Raw genomic sequence first — 24,041 nt, forward strand, 5'->3', positions numbered from 1 at the left:
AACCAGTGAAGCACCAGAGACTGGCTACAGCTAGAGACAGGACACTCAATGGGGTGGACCATTCTCTGAGGTGCTCTGAGGTGGTACAAAGAAGCCTCACATAAGAATGGAGACACTAGGTCAGACTGAAGGTCCATCTAGCCCAGTATCCTGTCTTCCGACAGTGGCCAATGCCAGGTGCTTCTGATGGAATGAACAGAACAGGTAATCATCAAGTAATCCATCTGCTGTCACCTATTCCCAGTTTCTGGCAAATAGGCATAGTTTGACTTCTATATTTGGGGCGAGGGAGGGCAAGGGGCTTAATATTATTAAAAATAGGTACAGGTCTAACTTCTGGATTTACCGATTGTTAGTAGTTACTTACATTACAGTGTACTTGAAATCACAAACACTGTTTATGTTCATTATTTTATAAACCTTAATTTTGTTTTAATTTAAGTATTTCCCATGTTTACCAGCTACCACATAAAAATCAACATTAGCATAAAAACAAATTCTTGAATAAACAGAACTGAGAACTTTCATGCAACTATGAATTATGTCTCCCTGGTTTTAGAGACACATAAACATGCAATGCACACATCAAACAAATCCATTGCTAAAGCCTGTCCCCTTTGCCCATCGGCCTAAACACATTCCACTCACATTTAACCTTCCCTGTTTACTTTGTTACTCACCTGGGCTTGACAAAGTCAATGCTATACACCGCACACATGCTTGGGAAGCAGCTCAGATCTTATGTTCACTTGCTAGAATGTTACCAGTGCTGATTAGAATCTGGCCCCTATGTCTAGATCATTGTGTTTCTGGGACAAGTATTTTATTTATAGGCTAGTAAAATTGAAATGGCCCCAAGCTGGAGCCCTGCTTTGAGGGTCAGGAGCTGCTCTCCTGCCCTCCCCTTACACAGCCCATGTGGGGAAACTGACCTGGATGCACAGAGCACTTGGTGTCACTACTTACCTGCTCCCCCACCTCCGAATGTTCCTTGGCAGGGAGGAAGCAGGACCAAATACAAGGGAGAAATCTGGGTATCCACCATGTTTCGCCTCTGTGATGTATCCAGTTTGGGGGGCAATACCCTCCGAATCGCTGCACTTGCCTGGCTAGTAGTATATCTCCCTCACATGCTCAGGGTTAAACTGATTGCCAGATCTGAGGTCAGGAAGGAATTTCCCCCCAGGCCAAAGACCTTGGGGGGTTTTCACCTATGTCTGCAGCATGGAGTGTGGATCACCTGTAAGATCATCTGGGCACATCCCACCTAATCAATTCCCTCCCATTGCAGGCACCTCAATCTCTCCCATTCTCTGTCAGTGGTACAACAGTTTAGCCTTGTGAGGACTGAGGGGCTTTGGTCTAACTAAATCGGGGTGGGCTGCGGGGCATGGGAAACAACAGGGGAGGGGCTGGGGGTGAGCCTCCCCAGCCAGGAGCTCAAGGGCCAGGCAGGATGGTCCCGTGGGCCGTAGTTTATCCACCTCTGAACTAAATCATTGGGCTCAACATAGAGCAGTGGTTTTCAACCTATTTATCATTGTGGGCTGCATATGTGGCCCACAAAGTGTTAGCTGGGCCTCAGGTTGAGAACCACTGTGCCCCTCACCTCAGCCCCCCCAACCCCTATGTTCAGCATCCTCTGCCCACAGACCCCTCCTCAGAACAGGTCAGGAGCAGACAGCTGGGCCTGGGATGTGGGGTGGGGACCCCGACCCCCCCCATGGTGGGGGAGGGATGCCAGGACTCTGAACCCCAGACCCCACTGCGGGGGGCCAGGTGGAAGCCGACTGCCTGGACCCCGAGCCCTGCCATGCAGGGCCGGCAGCCCAAAGCCTGCCTCCCTGGGCAGGGCAGCCCAGAGCCCCCAGAGTAGCAGGGTAGCCCAGCTGGGAGCTGGCAGCCCAGAGTCTGCCATGCAGCAGGGCAGCCAGGAGCCCACGGCCTTTAGCACACAGCTGAGCTGGGCCAGAGCTGTGTGCTAATTGGGCTGCATGCGGCCCACAGGTTGAGAACAGCTGACATAGAGGGATTTAGGTGAAATGTAATGGGCTGTGATACACAGGAGGTCAGACTAGATGCTCTAATGGACCTTAAACTCTATGAAATGCCAAGTCATCAAAGGAGCAACCACCATATATGGTGAGATGGTGGTTCCCTTATGTAGCCCTTTTTTCAGCAGTTTGTAGAAGAAAAAAATATTTTGCCAAATCTGACCACAGATGGTGCTATCCTGGGAATCATTTTGTTTGGTGGTTTCATTGGTAAATGTGAAAACAAAATAAAAATGTGAAAGACTTATGTGCAGGCAAGTGTGATGAATGAAGAGGGCTAGAATGTCTGTGTGTTAGAGGGTATGTCTACCCTGCAATTAGACACCTGCAGCCGTCCTGTTCCAGCTGACTTGGGCTTGGGGGGGCTTGGGCAAAGGAGCTGTTTAATTGTGGTGTAGATCTTTGGGCTCAGGCTGCAGCCCATGCTCTGGGATCCTCCCACCTCACAGGGTCCTGTAGCCGGGCTCCAGCCTGAGCCCAAATGTCTACACTGCAATTAGAGGCCCTTAGCCCAAGTTAACTGGCACAAGCCAGCTGCGGGTTTGTAATTGAAGGGTAGACATACCCACAATGACTGAATGGAAGCCATACCTCAGCTAGGAGAGAAGTACTTTGAATGGAGGGAGGCCTTTGTGTAGGGAGAGCCAGGCAGGAGCCAGCAGAAGACAGGTAAAGGAAGAGGATCAGAATTCAGTGGGGAGGCAGTATGAAGTGCAGAGAGGGTTTGAAGCTCAGGAATCTATGCAGTGAGGATTTGGGGAAGGGGGTTAGGTTAGAAGTGTACAAGAAATGGAGGAAGGCCAAGTTCAGATATCTGAAGAGAGCCTTGAGAAGTATGTGAGGAGAATCACCACCCCAACTCTGCCTTCTGTGTTATAGGGACAATTATTTCCAAGTGTAACCCTACTAAATCATTTTAATAATATAAATAAATCAGCAAAGGCAGATAGAGAGGAAAAGCATGCTACTCATTTTTTTTTCAAGGTACCCTGTTTCAGCTTCTCTCCAAATATAGTGTAGATCTCGTGTAATCATTCGAGTGAGTCTTCATGATCATGTGTATTTGAATGTAATTATTGCAAATTCTAAACATTACACCAAAACGAAAGAAGGGAGGACATGGGTGGGGGGAGGGAAGAGAGCACATGAACACAGTTAAAACAGCAAGGATTAAAATATATGCAGAGATCCCATTGAAAACACAAGTAGCACATAGGCAAAGGAATAAAAATAGTGCTCAATAGGTTAATATAAAAGAAATAGCACACAGGTAGGTAGATGTCAGCTCACAGAGCTCTGAAATAGCACATGACAGGCTATGCTAACCCATTAATGTTTTAGAGCTTAGTTTCATAAATCCTCAGGATTCATAGATACTCAGCCTCAAGTCAGTACTGCACTGTATGCTGTCCTGGCTCTGAGGCCTGGAACACAATATTATCACCTGTGGCATTAGATTGCCAATTTCATCTAACTGAGAATGTGCAATGTGATTGATGCCAAACCACAATCAAATCACAGATTCTTCCCAAGCTACCACCATCTTGGAATCATCATGATTTGTTGGAGATAAGAAAGACAAGTGAAATACATGCTGTAGGGATAAAGTACATTATTATTCATATATAGAATCCTACTTGGCATCCTGTCTTCATTTGTGGCATGTCTGCTTTGGTTTCAACTTGTTCCTCCTGTTGGTGTGGTTTTACCTTTCCAATTAAAATTTCATTGGCAAGAATTAAGATTTTGAGAAAACAATCTGTAGATTTCCCATGCAACACAACATGTTAAAATACCAGAAAATCCTTTCTGTTCTAACGTGCTCGCTGCCGAGCAGTGCAGCTACTCAGAAGGTCTCTAAAATCTGCTGGAGATTAGGCCTAAAAATAAATCGGAGTAAATGGAATGTTTTTATGTGCTCAGATATTAGGACCAGCTTGAGCTGCAGACCATCTTGGCAGCCATTGTTGGACCTCCCTGGTGTCTAAGGAATTGCAAGCTCCATTCCAAATCCTTTCGGAAATTGCCAGTTTGATAGAATAACATTGCAGGAAACCACTCAAATTTAACATATTTGTTGTTTCTTGTTCTGCCAGTCAATTGCCAGAACAATGACAGGACACCAGATTAGGTCATAGTTCTGAAAAAAGCACAGACAATAGATTCACATACTGAAGATGCTTTTTGCTTTCATGGAAATGTAAAAGGTATCTCTCTCTTTTGAAAATGGGGTTAGGGAGGGATTGGATACTATTCCCTATTAAATTCCCCTGTGGCCTACATCATGATGTACATTGCGGACATTTTGTTCCAGGATATGAAGCATACTGAAACTTAACTGACAACATGCTATGCCTGCTGTCCAGCTGGTCTTATTTATTATTTGTATGGTGGTAGCAGCTAGAGGCCTCAAGCAGGGACTGAAGCAGCATTTTGCAAGGTGCTGTATACACACATAATAAAAAGATGGTTTCTGCCCCAAGAGATTATCATCTAAATCAGTGGTTCCCAAACTTGTTCCGCTGCTTGTGCAGGGAAAGCCCCTGGCAGGCCGGGCTGGTTTGTTTACCTGCTGCGTCCGCAGGTTTGGCTGATCACGGATCCCAATGGCTGCAGTTCGCTGCTCCAGGCCAATGGGGGCTGCTGGAAAAGGCGTAGGCCGAGGGACGTACTGGCTGCCACTTCCAGCAGCTCCCATTGGCCTGGAGCAGCGAACTGCGGCCACTGGGAGCCACGATCAGCCGAACCTGTGGACGTGGCAGGTAAACAAACCGGCCCGGCCCACCAGGGGCTTTCCCTGCACAAGCGGTGGAACAAGTTTGGGAACCACTGATCTAAGTAAAGGTACAGCTCTGCAGTTTTGGATTTAAAATGGATGGCTTTGGTTTACAATACTATTATTTATTATTTTATTATTTCATTTTGATTACAATTAATTTGGTTACTTTAACTATTTACAAAGAGGACATTTTATTAAATAATTGTTCAAACAGAGGCTCTCACCAGTGTAAGTTTAAAATCAGAATGAGATCACAATCAGAGTCTATACATGCTAACTTCCCATGTGTCAAGGAGATTTAGGATATTTCAGAGAGCTCCCAATGAAGAAAGGTTCCATACTAACCTCTACTCTACCATACCAGTTTCCTTTGTGGACTGACTAGTAAGGCTGAAATCCTGCCTTTACTTTCTGAAGAAATGCAAAGGCTGCAGGGAATGGAATGGGTTTTTTCAGAGCTATCCTGCTGGTGCAAAGCAGGATGGCTCAATACAAGCAATGGGGGAAACGTGTTAGGGCACTGTTTACTGCTCTTCCAGAGAATGAGCAGCATATGGACCCCATTTACACCATATATGCTGGTGGCCTGGTAAAGCCCTCAAACCAGCGACCATATTCCCTTGGAATTGGCAGCACTGGCAGCAGTAGTAACTCACCCCAAGCCTAACACTAGGTTGAGGATTAGGTAACCATCCTGCTCTCCGGCTGCATAGGTGTCTGTAGCGAAAAGGCTCTTTATGAGTTCTTCCCTTCCGAGCACACCGAAGCAGCAGAGGGTATGGGTTTATCCTAAAGGTCTTATCCTGCATTCTTTAGACAAGTGTTCCCCTGAACAACCACTGTCAGCTGAAAACTGCACTAACTACACTAGAGCTAGTCATAAATTCTCTGATGGAAAGTTTTTCCATCTGAAAATACTGATTCAACTAAATCAAAATGTCTCACAGGAATCTATTGATTTTGTCAATTTTTTTATTAAAAACTATCAAAACATTTAGTTTCGATAAGGTTAAAATATTTTGTTTTGATTAGCATTTTGACTATAAAATATATATTTATATCAGTCAAAATGAAGCACTTCAACCTTACGGAATAGTGTCATTTCAGTAGAGTCATTCTGAAATTTTGGAAACAAAGTTTTTTTCAGAAATTTCATTTTGTGGGACAAAAGGATTTTGAAATGTTGGCATTTCCCGCAGAACAGAAATTTCATGTTTTGACCAGCTCTACTCAGCCCCTTGCAACAAATGTTCACAGCATTCAACAGGATTGGAACATCTTGATTTCTTCCCACCTGTTTATGATATCTGCAGAACAGGGAGTATGCAGTTCTTTTTTTATTAATGTTTTTGGAAGGACTCCAGTCCTATACAGTCCTACATTCCTCAGCATCTTGATATACAAAAATGTTAGAACACAGGAAAATAAATTAGCCATTTAAAAAGTTGTTCCGCTTCATCTCCTAAACACATGGGATGATATCTGTTTTAGCTAAAATATTGCTGCATCTTTGTCATTGAACACATTTGAGACACATTAAAAATGAATGTAAGAAGAGGTCTATTTTTCTTCCATGTTAGATAAGAGGCCCTTGTTTCCTTTTCAAAAATTGAAATGGCAGCTGTTTTGGCAGCTGCATAACAGTGCAAACAAGATACCATTTTCAAGTTTCGACATATTTGTCATGTTACAGGCACTGGGAGACTGAATCAATAAAACCAAAAATCTCTGAGTGAGGATTGTCTGGTTTGCTTTTGGATCCCTTGCTCCCAACAAGATACATGTCGTAATCTCAGCTCAAAAATGGTAAGAGAATGAGGAGTTACACTGATGAAATTACAGCACAACTCTCAGCATAGAGAGTAGGATGATATTTAACAACATATAGGCAAAGTGTGTAAAGGATGTAACTATATTCAACTAGATTAATGCAGACTAAACACTTGCTTTTTATTGTTTTATTCTAATTAAAAAAGCAACAATATAAAATATCCATTAGCAGCCTTTAAAAAAATTTCTGCAAGGACTAAAATTTTAAATTTTGGTTTAATACACAGATTGTTCAAGTTCCTTTGTTAAAAACCTCAGTCATGGAATCCTTGGCTTACTGCATCTTCATGGAAAACTGACCCAAAGAGAAAAAATGAGCATACATAGATATGTTCCAAACATATACATTTTGGGAAGTGCAGCAGGTGCAGTGTGAATTGGTTAGGCCAATATAGCTGATGTTTTCCTATGGTGTTTTATTTGGATATATATATATATATATATATATATATATATATATATATATATATATATATATATGTCTGTGATGGAGAAGAGAGAAGTCTCTGGGCAAAATCCTGGCCCTGTAGAAGTCAATGGGAGTTTTCCTATTGGTTGGGGCCAGGATTTCACCCATAGAATTTTGAAGTAAGTTATGCAGGTAAATCTGAAATAAAGCATTGATCCAGGACCACAGTTAATCATGTATGTTAGTAAAAGCATGTGAGCAGTCCCATGGATTTCAGTTCACTTCACTGTGGCATTCACTCTGGTTTCAGTGGCCCCCTCATGTACTTAAAGTTACACATGTGCTTAAGGGCTAGCTGGATTGAGACTTAAGCGCTGTCTTTATACCATATCACATAATCAGGTATTCTGCACATACCACATATGTTCATATGTTGCAGAAAAAATATTTTAGGAATTTTAGATATATTTAAAATATTCTGGTGGGACTATTTTTTTTTTTTTGCATGCCTTCATCTTCAAAGATAGGTACTTTTCTATACAGGAGTCCAATTATGCAGGGCGGGAGCCATAACACCACTAAAAACAAACCTAAAATAGATTGTCCATACCTTAAAAAATGCCATGCTTCTACAATCCATTCATTTTTTCCCTTCCAGGGTTACGAACTTTGTGTTCCACTGGAAAGCTCTTTCCAATCGTGTAAAGCTCCCATTTCTAAACCTTCAAGGCTGCATATTAACAGGCTGAAAAGTCATGAATGTTTTGTATGTGTAAAACTAATCTCTAGTGTGTGGCTGAATATTACCCAACCTGGTTCTTGGGCAGAGCCTTCCACATTGGTGGAGGAATATAGTAAATGTTTCTCAATCAGCTGGATGAAAAAATATGGTAGCTGTTTGAAACTCCTTAGTAGTCTGACATGTTTAGAGTAAGCTCCAGGGGAGATGAATGAGCAAACAAAGATTAGGTGAGTTAGCCTAATCACCCAAACCTGCCTAATCACATTGATATCACTGCCACATTCATATGTAGCATAAATTCTGTCTGCGTGTGTGTGTGTACATTCACTCACAAATACACACATACATAACAAACTGTTGACACGCCTTTTTTCTTTTCAGTGTTGGGGCAGGGTGCGTGTGTGTGTGTTTTCTTGCCTCGGGCTCCAAAACATGTAAGGCCAGGCCTCATTGGCAATTTAGTTAATACTGAGTGATGGTTTCTTGAGTAAGGGCTGGACCACAGCATGTTTAATAGTCATTGGCAGCTTGCCCTTCCTTTGAGCAATAATAAAATTCCTTCATTAAAATTCAAACAAATAAAACTAATCAAGGGGCTCAGTACTTGAAGGGATGTGGATCGGAAGAAAGGAAAAAAATATAGGGAGCTTTTAGTGGATCTAAAAGAAATCAATATTGAGGTGTAATTTTAAAAAGCAGGCCTGAGAAACTGAGACAGGTGTCCACATCCTAGGGCCAACCATTGAAAACGTCCTAGTGCCAGTGCTGATCTAAGTCATGATGATGGATCCCCACATGGTTTCAAGATACATATATCCATCAGCATGATGCTGAAATGTAGCCAGAAACTTCACTATTTAAGGATTTAAATACCAGCTGGACCAACTTAAGGTCCACCTGCCATTTTTAGACAGAGATCACAAAGACAACAGGGTGGGCTTAATATGCCCATGGTTGATCAAGCCAGCTAACAAATCTGCTGCTGTCTTCTGACCAATGGAGAAGCCATTCGGTACATGCTGTTAGGAGGGAATTACAATAATCAGGCCTCATGTTCATGAGTATGTGTTGGTATTACAATGTAATTGCATATATATAAAGAACCTGCCTGTGTAAACTACATCACTTTAAATAAAAAATTATAAACATTGTCAAAATTGCCATGAGAAGAGGACTCAGATTGACTACTGTATCACTGAGGTGGCTTTGTTCTGAATATGACTACAGAGATAGGTTACTAGTGGACTGGAGTGGGAAAGAAGATACTATAGCTCTCCTATTTGACTTATGAAGTTTGTCCTTTAGACTGGAACAAGTCGAAAATGCTGTAGTGATTTCTCATGGGTTTCTCCTAACATTGAACTAAATATTCTAGTCAAGCTAAAATCTGAGAGATCATGTGGAGAAAATAAAAATAATATCTGAAAATGTTCTATTTCAACTTTGCAATTCATTGCTGTGTAAAAGTCCTTTGGTTCAGCATAACTTTCTTTCCTACTTGTGTGACTGGTCACACTGCTAAGCCGAGCTGTGTGGAATTTCTGGTTTTAATTAGTTCCTTTGGGTTTTGAGGGAAACCTGGGACAGAGGTTCAAGATTACTTGAAAGAGATTTCAGGTTTTTGACTACAGGATTTTCACAGCTCAAGATTAAAATATGAATCTGGAGCACTGGTTTTCATAGCTTTAAGGTACTTCTGACTTAGGTCTGTGTCTGCTTTTCTCTTCCATTTTGTTATCTAGCTGGCTGTCAATCAAGCCAGCCTGCACAAGCTTTCTGCAGACAGAGAAGCAGCTGCAGACTCAATAGGAGCTCTGAGCAGATCAGCAGCACAGCTGTTCTCCTACATTGGTTTCTAAAGCAAAAGTCTTTTGTGCTTACATTAGGTAAGGAAATGTACAATTTGTGCCTTTCAAATTTTTTTATTAAAAGGCAAAGAAAGCAAAAATGTATATAAGGGCAGGAATTGTACTAGAGAAGGGTTCTGTGTCAGCAACTAAAACATGTGGATTAGATTCACTTTAATACCAGCTATTAATGGGAACTTAAAGTTAATTTAGTTGGTAGTAAAATGCATGTTAATATTGTTGAAGTTTTTAGTATTGTATTGCTTGTAAATGTGAATTGTGAACTGTATGGCAACTAGCTGGCTGTCAGTCAAACAGGCATACATTTTTTTCTAGAGAAAAGCAGAATGGAGCAGCTGCATACTAAAGAGGAACTAATCATCATTATAAACTGACTTGTATTTACTGGATGCACATGGCAGGGTCCTCTTCTGGGCACCTTCCAAAAATCTTTTTTTAAAAATCCAAATAGAAGTGGATTTTTAAAAAAGAAAACATAGCCCAATTATTGATGATTTCTGAACTGGTGATGGAGGGAAAAACACCCAGTTACCTACCTCCGTTTCATCAGAATTGAATAAAGGAATCACCTAAAAACCCAACCCCATATTACTTGTATAAAAGACCACACCTGTTAGGCCACAGTCTGTCTTAAGAGACTGTCCAAAAGTGGGCCTTTTTAACCTTTATTAGAAAACTGCCTCTTTCAGCACTAACTTTTGCCAGTCCTTTAAAAGTTAGCCTAGATGATTCAATGTATCCTAAAAATGAGATATAAATGTCCTCTGTCACTTGTGTATTTCAGCAGGAGAGCTATTCCTGCAACACTTGAGGGGCGAGAGCTAAATTATTCACTGTGGTATCTGGCTGTTTGAAAAAGATAACCTCTCAGTAGATTTTGTATCGATTTTATTCATGAAGACAAAACCTATATTGCGTTTCTAATGATCCTATCTTGAGTCATCTGTGATTTGTACCATTTTACAGCAAAAAACATACAACTTTTTTTCAAAGCTGCAAGAGTAGGCATCTATACTGCACCCAGAGACTACACACCTGCATGAACAAATACATATTTTAAGCATTAAAATTAAGCATTACCTGTCTGCAAATTCAGAAGGGATATTTTCAAGCTAAAATTGCCCAGGAGTGTGAGCAGCTATTTGTTTTGCACCTGTATATGCACATGCACTTACCTATTTGTTTATGATGGGCTTGCTCCAAAGCCTATTGACATCAGTGGGCTTTGGCTCAAGCACAATAGCAGATCTTGTGGCTGCAAATTAAGAGCTGCATTTTTAAATGTATCCCTTGCTGTCCTTGTGTTTTCATTATAACAATTGTAACAGAAGATGTTGGTGCCAGATGCTGGGTCACTTCAGAGAAACATATATTACCAGCATGCAAGAGCTGACAGAATTAGGGGCTATTAGGAAGAACAAAGAAAGGGTCTCTCTCTCTCTCTCTCCTGCAAGAATTTTCAGAATTCTTCCAAGAACAGGATATTTTCCACCAGGAATAAGATTTTGTTGCTCTTAGGGAGAGCAGGCAAGCCATGTCATCTGAAGCCTGCAAATATTAGATTTTGTATCAATGGGTCTATTTCTATTCCTGGAAAGTGCTCAGTATCACCTGGATCTGTCCTGCTTCTAGCCAAAACCCAGCAACCAACTTCCCTATGCTGGAGGCAAATGGGGTCTTTTTTTCTATTGTCCGAGATAAGAGACCAACTTGAGTTTATGTTCTGCTGAGAACAAAGGACTACACAATTTACATACAACACAGGCCCCTGGCTTCCAGGTATGGAGAAAGGAGACTGATTGTCCATTATTTGGCTGCAATTTTAACAGCTGCTTAGATGTCTTAATAGATAGACAGGTGTTCAATCAGATACATAGGTGAAAGCAATTTCTCTAAAGAATTTTCAAGAGGTGGGACTAACTTCATGCAAAGTAGACATGCACATTTGAGAGGCAATCCAAATCCTACTGAAATCAAAGGAAAGATTCCATTGGAAGTCTCTCTTGATTGTGGGCACTTGTATTTTTGTGCATTGTGGCCATGACTTAAGGATTTGGGCACCCAGCAGAGATTTTTGTAACTGGGTGAGGTTTTCATAGTTGGATGTATATACTGAGAAGGTAGAATAATCCGTGACACTTCTATGTGGTTGGGCTCAGGAGTGCTCTTCTTATGGGTGCCTGTTAAATGTGCAGAAGTTCTCTGTATGGAATTCCCAAAGAGACCTGCCAATGGAGGGAAAAAGCTAGTGCAGCAATGTGTAGATACTATGCTACACAATGTTCTATGCTGCAAAAAAGTACTTTGTCCAAGAAAGTGAAGAGGGGCAGAGGACTCAACAAGAATGGTGGTGGGGTGTAGGGTACAACCTCATCAACAAGTATATGGCCTGATCCAAAGCCCATTGAAGTCATTGAAGGTAGGGAGATCTTTCTGTTGACTTCAGTGGGGTTTGGATTAGACCCTTAGAAGGGACCAGGGGAATGAGAGGGGCTCATTTCTGTAGCTGCAGCTGTCTGCCCTGCATCTTGGTGATCTCATGGACAGTTCGACTTGCCAGCCAGGTGCCCAGTTATGTGCAGACACCTCTTGCAGGCTGGAGTGGGGAAACTGGCTTTCCCACTGCTGCTGACGTTTAGGGTTCATTTTGTGATGAGGATGCAAAGAAAGGAGTTTGTAAATCAGCACTGAGATCATCTGTCTGAGTCAGCAGATGACTGACTTTGCTAAGGGTTTTTTTTTTTTTTTCAAAATTCATCAGGAAATCAGCCACACTAGCCAGGGGGTCTGCTGCAGTCTGTAGGAAGCTGGCCACCTCATTCTGATGCTCTTCACTCTCAAGGGCCCCATTCGCCATTTCCCAAATGAGTGCCAGCTGCTTTTGGGGCCAGCCTTTTGCCTTACTGCTTTCATTCCTGTAGAAGCTCACAGTTGCTGAACAGCAGCATCTCCTCTGCATTCATTAAACCTTTTGGAGAAGGTTCTGGGCCCTGCTGGGCTGTTCCTGCTGGCCTAGGCTCTCCTGATATTGGTCCTACACACAAAAATGGAGGGTTGTAGGTGTCAGGAGGGGACTCCAATGACTCATCCCTACGTCATCTTCCACAGATGCCTCAATGGCTAGATGGTGAGTCCCTTTGGAGGACCTCACTTTTGCTGGCTGATACTAGCTTGGTAGGATGCTCCAGCCTGGTTGTTTCTGGCAAAATAAGGATAAAAGGAAGCTGTCACAAATCCCATCCTCACAGGATGAGGCAAACAGTTATGTATCCAAGGACACCAGTAACTGGGCTGAACATCTGCTTACGCCTATACAAAGCAGGAATCTTGGCTGATGCTCAAATGTGGGTGGCAGTAGCAGGGAGGGAAAAAGCAGTTGAGGATGTATCTGAGGTGGCAATTCTTCATGAAAAATCAGAACTCAAGCTAAGTTGTCTCCAGTGTTGTAACAGTGGAGCTGTAAGGCGTAAGGAGAGGAACTATTGGAATATAGCAGAGCCAGATGCTCAAGTGGATTATATCGGCATAAGTTTCTGGAATGATGTTCATTTACACCAGCTCAAGACATGGCCATAGCATGTAGTGCAAAATTGCTCTGGAACCCTACAATAGTTCCTGTGCACACACATGCTGCCCACTGACTCATGAAAGCAGTGTTTAGTGCAATGGCCTGTCCCATACATTGCTTCCACAGGGATCGCTTGGAGCATCACTGTCTCCTTTCAGAATGAATGTGAAACTCTCAGTCAGTTCTGAACTGCTTTCTCCAACCTCAACTCAGTCAGCTGCTGCCTTCTAAACATCTCTGCAGTATTTTTCTTCTTCATATCACCCACAACCCTCCAGTACCCTCCCACCACATTCATCCCACCCTTTGTAGGCAGCTTCCACATCACCAAATTTATCCCTTAAAAGGAAGGCATATCTGCCGTTAGCCATACCTGACCTCTGCATGACTAAAAGTGGCCTTCCTTTTTTGGATTTGGGCTGACAAAGCTGTTGCAGAACACCCTCAGGAAAAGATGCACATGATCTGACAGCAAATGACACCTACAGTGGTTGAGTGCAAGCTGTCAGAATGTAATAATCCCTGTTGGGATGCAGTATTCTTATTTGCGTGTGCTAAATAATCATTATAATATTTCAGTTATACAAATTTATGGAGATTTGCCCAAGTGCCAGGGGCTCTGTCAATTGAGTGTTCTGTTTTTGAAAATATTGCCTGCAATTTGGCATGTAAGCATTTACATCCCACTCTATACTCTCTGCTGAACAGTAGCAACCAGCACTGGAGGATGCCTAACAGTGAGTGTCCTTAAAGATTACCAGCATCTTCCATAATGGCTGATTATAGCCCTAGCATGTAAGCACTAGTCCTGACACAAAGTAACTTCCTGCTCACAGTGTTTGTGGTTATAAACCCCTGCACCTGACAGATTAATTCAGGGAGCTACAGCCCAGTTTGTCTTCCCAATTCCCTCAATCTCTGGTCAGGTCTGCCTCCCTATTCTTTTCCTCTCTTCTGAACATTAACTGTTCCTAAGACAACTGTTGCAAAAAAACTGCTGTATTTTCTCCATTATGTGAGAGCTGTACTGTTATTAGCTATTGCACACAGAGTTCCCAAGATGGCACAGCGCCCAGAACTCATTGGCAGGCTGTATTTAACTCCTTCTAGTACAGATGCAATCCATTGAGAAGAAATAAAGGTAATTTTTCCCCTACCCCATAAATCTTGTCTCTTTTGGGACAATCCACAATCCAAAATGTTTATGATGTAGCTTTCTGTCATGTGCACTCCAGATGAAATCAACAGGAGACCATTCTAGTAGGACTTTGGCCCTGTCTTTAAAATGGGCATGGCTACAGTCCAAAATGTTCAAAGATAATACAAAACTTGAAAGCACAGTTCACCATGAATAATTCTGGGTAGACACAGATCTTAGTGCTTTATACTGGCCATGTAGCCTCATAAAACACATATTTATAACTGTACAGCCCTGTCACTAATGTCAACGGAGTTTGCAGATGTCCTGGGGTGTAACAAGGGTGGAGACTGAAAGATGGAGGAGAGACAAAGAAAAGTGAGTCAGCATCAGGGTGGACCAGGGCATTGGCAACTAAATTCAGGTATACACTGATCTTTGCTTTCATTTGTCATCCACACAATGTAGGATGCTGCCACTCTCCCTCTAACAAGAATACTATCACTGATCATTCTACTGAAGATTTCCAATGCAAATCATAGAATCACAGAATCATAGACTTTAAGGTCAGAAGGGACAATTATGATCGTCTAGTCTGACCTCCTGCACAACACAGGCCATGGAATCTCACCCACCAACTCCGGTAACAAACCCCTAACTTATGTCTGAGCTATTAAAGTCCTCAAAGCATGGTTTAAAGACTTCAAGGTGCAAATAATCCTCCAGCAAGTGACTCCCATTCCCCATGTTGCAGAGGAAGGCAAAAAAACCCCAGGGCCTCTGCCAAACTGCCTGGGGAAAAATTCCTTCCCAACCCCAAATATGGCGATCAGCTAAACCCTGAGCATGTGGGCAAGACTCACCAGTCAGATACCCAGGAAAGAATTCTCTGTAGTAACTCAAATCCCACCCCATCTAACATCCCATCACAGGCCATTGGGCATATCTACCGCTAGTAGTCGAAAATCAATTAATTGCCAAAATTAGGCTATCCCATCAAATCTTCCTGGACAGACTTTAACCATATTGTATAGTATTTTTCATGTGGCAGGGGATCACTGCAGACAGCTGATGGGTTGTAATTGCTGTGGGTTTCTTATCCTTCCAGCTTGCTTGGGATTGTGGGGAAACATACATCGTATGGATTTCGGGACATCAGCCTATTGCCTCCTGGCCTCCTTCTGCCGTCTGGCCAGTGGTTTCTTATAGCTTAAGGCAGCCTTATGAGCAAAAAAATTAGGCTTACTGTTTAATGGCTGTGCTCAACTTGAGATCAGAGGAATGGGTTTTTTTCTGAACAGCCTCCATAAGAATAGTGGGGAAAATAGCAGAAGAAAATATCTCAGGAATTTCTGATTAGAAGCATCAGTCTTACACAGCAAATGAGAATTGAAGAAAAGTTAACAGCAACAACATTGCCTTACTTCCAACAAATCAGATGCAAGTTCAAGAAGAAGCAGTATTTCTCAATTTTTGCTTTAATAGTAGCCATCAGAACTGCAGAATTCATAGCTGCATAATTCTAGAAACACAGGGACAAAAAACCAAAATATTCAGAAAGCATTTATGTATCCAACTTCCGCCAGTCCTACTGAAAATCCTGCATAGAAGCTCAGTCATTGGTGTCCTTGGTCACTGAGCATCAGAGACACAGAACTTGGTCTGCATACATTTTGGTATTTGATCTAATTAAAAAAATAAACAGGCAGTCAACAAAACACTTGAACAATGTCTTTGCTAAAATGCACTCTAATATCTACGATTAAATCTACAAGAACAGGCAAAAAAGGACAGTTTAAAAAATCCCAACGTAGGCAAAAGGAGAAAGTAAATGCAGTTATATAAAGGAAGATTTACGTTGAATTCCATTTCATTCCAAGTAGTGATAGAGAGATAATCTCCAAAATCTAGATACTCGGTTTTAGCTCTTGAAGGCTGGCTGGAGGCATATGTCAATTGTGTTACAATTCTGTATTGACAGAAAGCAGAGATGACCCATATCTGCCAACAGTGGGGGGACATAGTAAAGGCATCAGCTTCAGCAGATGTTACTGAACATTCTCAGTCCATGTGAGCATGCTCCATACAAACCAAGCAGCAAATTGGGGGTAGGGGCATGTGACCCTGCATACCCCCTCACACGTTGCCTCTGATTGAAAGTGGACCCTTTATTAACTATAGATTTTGCAAGTGAATGAATAAGTGTTTTTTCTAATAACATAGTCTGCCTGCCTCAATATTCTACATGGAATTCAGCAAAATTTCCAAACTAAATAAAAACATGGCAGGATAATAGTTTAATTAGTGCTCGAGATTCTGTTATGCAGATCAAAAGCTCACTAAATTCTCTTCCTGAATTTATTTTCAAAATAAAAGCAAGATGATGTTGTGACGGGCCACCCCAGGGTTAAACCTGTAACCAGGGTACCACTAAGCCCTCCATCTCACCAGCCTGGGCTCCTCTCACACTGTGCTGCTGTGACAAGCTACAGCCAATTCCCCACAGCTCCCTACCCTTGCTCCCGTGAACTGTACCATCCTGCCCTGATCAAAAGCCTGACCAATAAAGATTATTACCCAGTCCATCCCCCTTCCCCTCCCCCCCCCACCGATGTGAAGAGGACAATGCACTAGCCCCTGTAGCCAATTATTTTAGTTTATTATCCATTTATTGTGTGATGTTATGATTAACAATATGTTATATCATATATATGTATTGTACAATAAGAATGAATTGTAGGATTATAAAAGTATAAGATGTTCCTCTAAATATTGATCAAAGTATTAGACATAATTAAGACAAGTTGAAATGGAAGAACCTGTAGGTTGAGGCCTGCAAGACTCTAGCTTACCTATTTTAGGCCTTGGAGCCAAGAAATGATGACATAAGTGACCAGAAAATAACCCAATGCCCTCAGATTATGGGAAAAGAGGTACCAACTAGTAAGATTGCCAAATATTACCCAGAAGAATAATATTAGATCATAAAAAATACTGTAAAGACACATCTGTCTCAAACATGTGTCAACCACAGGATACAGGTTGTGCATCAATGCTAATGAGAATAAAGGGAACTTACACAGCCTATAGAAAATTGGGGTCCCTTACGTTTCCAGGGGACAAAGACCAATAAGAGAACATTTTATGGACATACACAGAATATAGGTATAAACAGAATTACATTATAAAAAGGGGATGCCCATAATTAGAAAACTGAACTCCCTATGGGAGACTCCAGCAGAAACTATCCCTCTACTGATGATCAAGCCTTGAGACCCATCAGACCCTAACATTGTTGTTAAGGAGGTAAGTATATTTGTAACTTGTGCATAGGTCTGTATAGAATTTCTATATACTTGGGTAATCATTTCTTTAATTGTAACTTTAATAAAACTTGTTAAACAGTCTCGACCTTGTACTTGTGAATGTCTGTGTAGTCACTACCTTTCGTCTTTATTAGTTCCTAGAGACTCTAACTCTGAATCAAGTTTCCAGAGGTAACTTCCACTCAGTTAAGTTTGAAACTGTAGCCTCCATAGCTGAACCCATGGTGGCATAATACCACATTACCAAATTCACTTTAAATAAAATAAAAGGCTACACCCCTGTTCCTGAGCAGATTCCCCACGCACTTCAAGCAAACCACACTGTTTTAGGTAAAAATATAAAATAGATTTTTAACTACAGAAAGATGGATTTTAAGTGATTATAAGTAGTGAGCGTACAGAACAAAGCAGATTACATAAGAAATTAAATAAAAAACACAATCTAAGTCTTCGCAAAAAGAAAAGGAGTATTTGTGGCACCTTAGAGACTAACAAATTTATTTGAGCATAAGCTTTTATGAGCTACGCTCACTTCATCGGATGTGAACTGTAGCTCACGAAAGCTTATGCTCAAATAAATTTGTTAGTCTCTAAGGTGCCACAAATACTCCTTTTCTTTTTGCGAATACAGACTAACACGGCTCCTACTCTGAAATCTAAGTCTTATACACTAATTAGGATTTGAATCAAGCAGTGTCTCACCAGTTAGATAGTATAAGCAGGTTATCATTTGCATACACAGGCAGGAATCCTCCCTTCCAGCCTGGGACCAGCACTTCCCCAGTTCAATCTTTGTTCCTTAGGTGTTTTCAGGTTCTGTGTTGTAGGTGAGTGAGGCCCAGTGATGATGTCACTTCCCCCTTTTATAGTTTCTTCCATTTGGAGGGAACTTCTTTGTTTCAAGCGAAGCCCCCCAACAGAGTTTGTGGAAAAATACAGGCATTAAAATGGAGTCCAGGATCACATTACGTAGTCACATGCCCTTGCATGCTTCGATGGGTCATGGCAGCCATTATTCATATGCTGACTGAAGCATCCACAGGTGCTGGCTAGGCTGGATGTAAAGCTTTGTGGGTGTTACCCAGGAGCAAGCAGATTTGAAATACAGATGCATAGTCAATATTTATAACTCCAAATACAAAAATGATACATACATATAAATAGGATAATCATATTCAGCATAACTTTTCCAATGACACCTCACATGACATATTTTGTACAAGATGCATCATAATTATGTCATAATCATATCACTATGGTGAATATGGGGTGCAGAGTATCATAGGTGTGTTTGGATTTTATTTCTCATTTGATTGTGATTTAAGGTATCCTTTTATTTAGGCCCTGTTGTGATAATTGGGTCTACAAATTTACTCTAATTGTGAGCTAAACTAAGTGAAACTTCATAAAATGTCACAATAACTTACAATAACAAATGTGGATGGGAAAGGGTGGGAAAGGGAGACAGACTAAATTCATCTATACAACAGGGCCTACCAATATGACTCTAGGACTGAGTTGAAATTATACTTGTTAAAAACAGCAGATGTGCAGCCAGAAGTTAATGAAACAAACTTGGTGTGTCAGATATCAGGCCTAATTGGTGGACAAGATAATGACGATTGGATGGCTATTCCAACCATCACCTCCCTTTTTGGGTCCCTAAAAGAAAGAGACTTTGGGAGAAAAAAAAATAGATAGAAAAACAGACAGAAGTAAGCTTTACCATCATGGCTGCCTCCCTCACCCTTTCCTGAGAACCTGGACATTCTTTGTCCTCTTCCTGAGGGATGGTCTGACTACCTTGGACCAGTGAGAGGGATCCCGATGACATTGCCAACACTCCCAGCTCTAGCTGAATCCCAGCCACCACCTGAGATGACATGGGATCAGACTTTAACAGCAGCAATGACAACTACTGTTCAGTTCAGTTCCCTTCTTCTCTGTTCCCCCAAAGGACAGTTATTACCATCTAAGAGACTGTCAAAAAACAGGGTGGTTTTCCTCCAAAAAAATATCTACTACTAATGGGAAGTGGAAAAGGGGATGTTGTGAAAATGAAAGCCTCATTTAATACTTTACATTTCAAATGCTTCAGCTGCTTTTCCTTCCTTTCTATATCTTTAATAAAAGGTTAAAAGGATTTTTAATGGTGTGTTTGCCATGGTGCTAAGCAGGCTTGAGGTCTCTGTATACCAAGCCCTAAACCTTGTTTAACACTGTTTAATGTTGGACAGTGACAGGGTCATGTTAACACCTTTAGCCCCTATATTCCATCTAAATGACTACAACTCTCCCCAATTGTGGCCATTTGCAACTACATTGGGCTTTTTCTGAGGAATTCATCTTTAGCTCAGACTGTTTTTATGTAACAGACCAACAGACTTTGCAACTTATCCCAGCATCCAAAGCAGAGGCATCTGCAATTTTCTGTGCGCCTGAACATTGATGTAAGTTTTCAAAGATTCTCAATCACAAAAATGGCCTCTTTCTAAAAAAAAAATAATTTTTCACTGAAAATTTGAAATTTTTTAGAATTTTAGTTTTCTGATGACAGAACAAAAATGGTGTATTTTTCTTTTAGTTTTCAAAACCCCCAAACAACCAAAAATGGGAGTTGGGAGGGAGAAACTTTCTGGTTAGTTTTGGGGGGGGGTTGGTTTTTTTGTTTTGCTTTTTTTTTTTGGTTGTAAAAAATGGAAACTTTTCAGAAAAATTAGAAAAAAAACAAAAAATTTGGTTTCTCTGAGTATATGCATGCACACATACTGCTCGGGGGAACTGGTTTATTTGCCTATATAGTTAAATAATTAATATGAAATCTGAAAAACTGGGCTTCTGATTTCCCCAGCTAGAAAGAGTTTCTATAGAAATACTGATGTAGTACAAATTACTGTCTCCTTTGCCATTTGATGTTCTTATTCCTGTTCCAGGTGAGAGAGTCTACTGAGCAGATCCATCTTGCATTTTACTGTTCAATACACTTGTGATAGGCACCAGATTCCAAATACTGCAACTCAGTGACCTGTCTGACTGTAAAATTATCATCTGATTTTGATCTAGGAAATGAAGAAGGCACATGGTCATACCTATGCCATATTGTCCCCTACAAAAGTAAGTGGTTGATGTTTTTATCTTTCTTTTCCCCCTTCCATCATCTGCCTTCACTCCCAGAATGTTCTTAGTGTGTGCAACACTTTGAAATTAAGACTAAACCGTGATGAGAAGGTATGATTTAGCCTATAATAATCCAAGAGATACCTAAATGATTTTGAGTTGTGAATTACATAAAAGCTATACTTGTGTAACAGCCACATCTGCTTGTTAGCAGGCTGCTGTCAATGTCTTTACCTGCAGTTTATTTGCTTACCAGTTTTACTGAACTCAGATGACCTTCATTTCTCAAAACTGGAGGTCTCCTACACCCTAATTAATGTGTGTGTCAGGGCACTTGAATGGTTGAAATCTGACTGACCATTTGGTGAACTCTGACAGCAATGTCAGAGTTCAAATTTAAGACATTTTCTGTATTCATCAGGCCAGAATAAATAAATGTATTACTTTTCAAGATTCCAGCTCAGCAAGCACATGGAAATTAATCTATCAGTCAGGTGTTAGAAGTTTCTGTATTGTAATTCTAGTGGTGGGTAAAAGACAATATCTTACCCTTCTTTTCTTCACTGAAGAATTATACCTCCCACCCTCACCGCAAGCCCCTAGGGACATTGATAATGTACTGTTTAAGAGCTGTCTCATGAGAAAAGGTGTTATTTCTACAAATCAAAGGTTTGTTCACTTTAGATCTGATTCAAGATTCATTTAAGTCAATGGAGACACTTTTGGTGATTTCAATGATCTTTGTAGCAGGCCTTTTATCCATAAAAACAGGGGGAGGTTTTCCAGGTTTGGGGGTTACACAATGTAATTATTGCAATGTTATGCTGCTACCGTGCATTAAAGCTAACAAAGAGAAATAGATTGAAATGCAGGAACTTTTCATTGGTCACTTATTATATGTTATATTATATATGCTATAAATATGTTTAGGCTTACCAACTGGCAGAAACATTCCCACAAGATTGGCGAAGTAGCATTTTTTGGCAATGCTGATCAGATTCATATTTTACTTAAAACTATAACAGGTTTATTAGCAGCAAAACAATTGAAAGACCTGTAAGATTAATTAGGGTATTAAAATATTGCTGAAATGATGACTCATTACACCCTTTCTGGCAAATAATATGTATCAGAACAACATATGCTCCTGTTTTGAAAGCCCTGCAGAAGGCTGGCTGGAATGTCAATCCACTTTTGATTAGATCATTTTTTACATAAGAAATATATGGGAACTGAATGGAGCAGATGCCATTCCTACAGTGGGGTTTAGCCTGTGCACAATGGGCAAAAACAACCATCAGTTTTGAACAATCCCATTAGTCTTTGGGTGCAATTTCTGTATAAGAAGTTCAGAAATAATCTCATAAAACATCACGGAAGAAAACTATATGGAGTCCAGAGTTGCTGAGCAGCACAAATATTCCGGCTTACAACAAAAGTTGTTCATTATTTAAGATTTGTATTACAGTCACACCCACTGATCGCAGCTAGGATTGTGGCCCCATTGTGTTAGAGGTTGGACAAAAAATAGAATGAGAGAGTCCCTGACCTGAAAAGTTTAATTCATGAAGCTGTTTTGTAAATATCCATAACAGTACACTTTCGTTTTAGAGAGCCAACTTTTAGGGGGAAAATTGTATTTAAATCACTAGAACATTGGGGCTAGTAATATATCCCCACACCATTTTTTTTTAAATGGACATTCAGTAGTAAAGTCTTCCCCTATTCCCCTAAAAGACTTCCCAGTAAATGAAGCTTCAGGAGCTGCAATATGCATAGTATGACGCATGCACTCTAATTGGTCTATATAAGTATAGACAAAGTTCATTATATCAGAGCTTGCAAGAAGCCCTTTATGTTGTACTCATTATCTCTAGCACTGGTGATCCTGAACTAGTCTACTACACATTAAAACAGCTTCTGTGGTTAAGAGATTTTTTAATTGTCTGCTAAGTATTGATCAAAGCTTCATACAAATGGAAGGATATCAGCTTTGATGAATAGTTTATTAAAGTATGCATAAGTGACTGCTAAAAAGAGCAGTACCATGGTTTCCTTATGAATATGAACTAGCTGCATGACTAACTCTTTGGTAAGCTTACATCTGGCAAGCTTTGTTGATTAGTCCACAAGCAACTTCCCTTCTGCTTTGAAATGTAGAAAGTCTGACTTGTTAACAAAATGTTGAGAAATAAAAATTCCACAGAGCAGTTAATGCAGTGAAAGCTAATTATGCTGTTGGATCTTTTGAGGCCAAATCCTGTCCTTGGTTGCTTGGACCTAACTCCACTTGATTTCAGAGGGATTGCCAATGTGTATATACACGGAGGATTTGCCTGGAAGTTGTTTTAGAATCATAGGACTGGAAGGGACATTGAGAGGTCATCTAGTCCAGTCCCCTGCACTCATGGCAGGACTAAGTATTATCTAGACCATCCCTGACCGGTGGTTGTCTCACCTGCTCTTAAAAATCTCCAATGATGGAGATTCTACAACCTCTCTAGGCAATTTTTTCCAGTGCTTAACCACCCTGACAGTTAGGAAGTTTTTCCTAATGTCCAACCTAACTCACCCTTGCTGCAATTTAAGCCCATTGCTTCTTGTCCTATCCTCAGAGGAAGAACAATTTTTATCCCTCCTTCTTGTAACAACTTTTTATGTATTTGAAAACTGTTATGTCTCAGTCTTCTCTTTTCCAGACTAACAAACCCAGTTTTTTCAATCTTCCCTCATAGATCATGTTTTCTAGACCTTTAATCATTTTTGTTGCTCTTCTCTGGACTTTTTCCAATTTGTTCACATCTTTCCTGAAATGTTGTGCCCAGAGCTGGACACAATACTCCAGTTGAGGCCTAATCAGCGCAGAGTAGAGTGGAAGAATTACTTCTCATGTCTTACTTGCAACACTCCTGCTAATACATCCCAGAATGATGTTCACTTTTTTTGCAACAGTGTTACACTGTTGACTCATATTTAGCTATGACCATCTAATCCCTTTCCGTAGTACTCCTTCCTAGGCAGTCATTTCCCCTTTTGTACATGTGCAACTGATTGTTCCTTCCTAAATGGAGTACTTTGCATTTGTCCATATTGAATTTCACCCTTTTTACTTCAGACTATTTCTCCAGTTTGTCCAGATCATTTTGAATTTTAATCCTATCCTCCAAAGAACTTGCAACCCCTCCAAGCTTGGTATCATCCGCAAACTTT

Source organism: Dermochelys coriacea, chromosome 1 (genome assembly GCF_009764565.3).
Source record: "Dermochelys coriacea isolate rDerCor1 chromosome 1, rDerCor1.pri.v4, whole genome shotgun sequence".
Taxonomy (NCBI): domain Eukaryota; kingdom Metazoa; phylum Chordata; order Testudines; family Dermochelyidae; genus Dermochelys; species Dermochelys coriacea.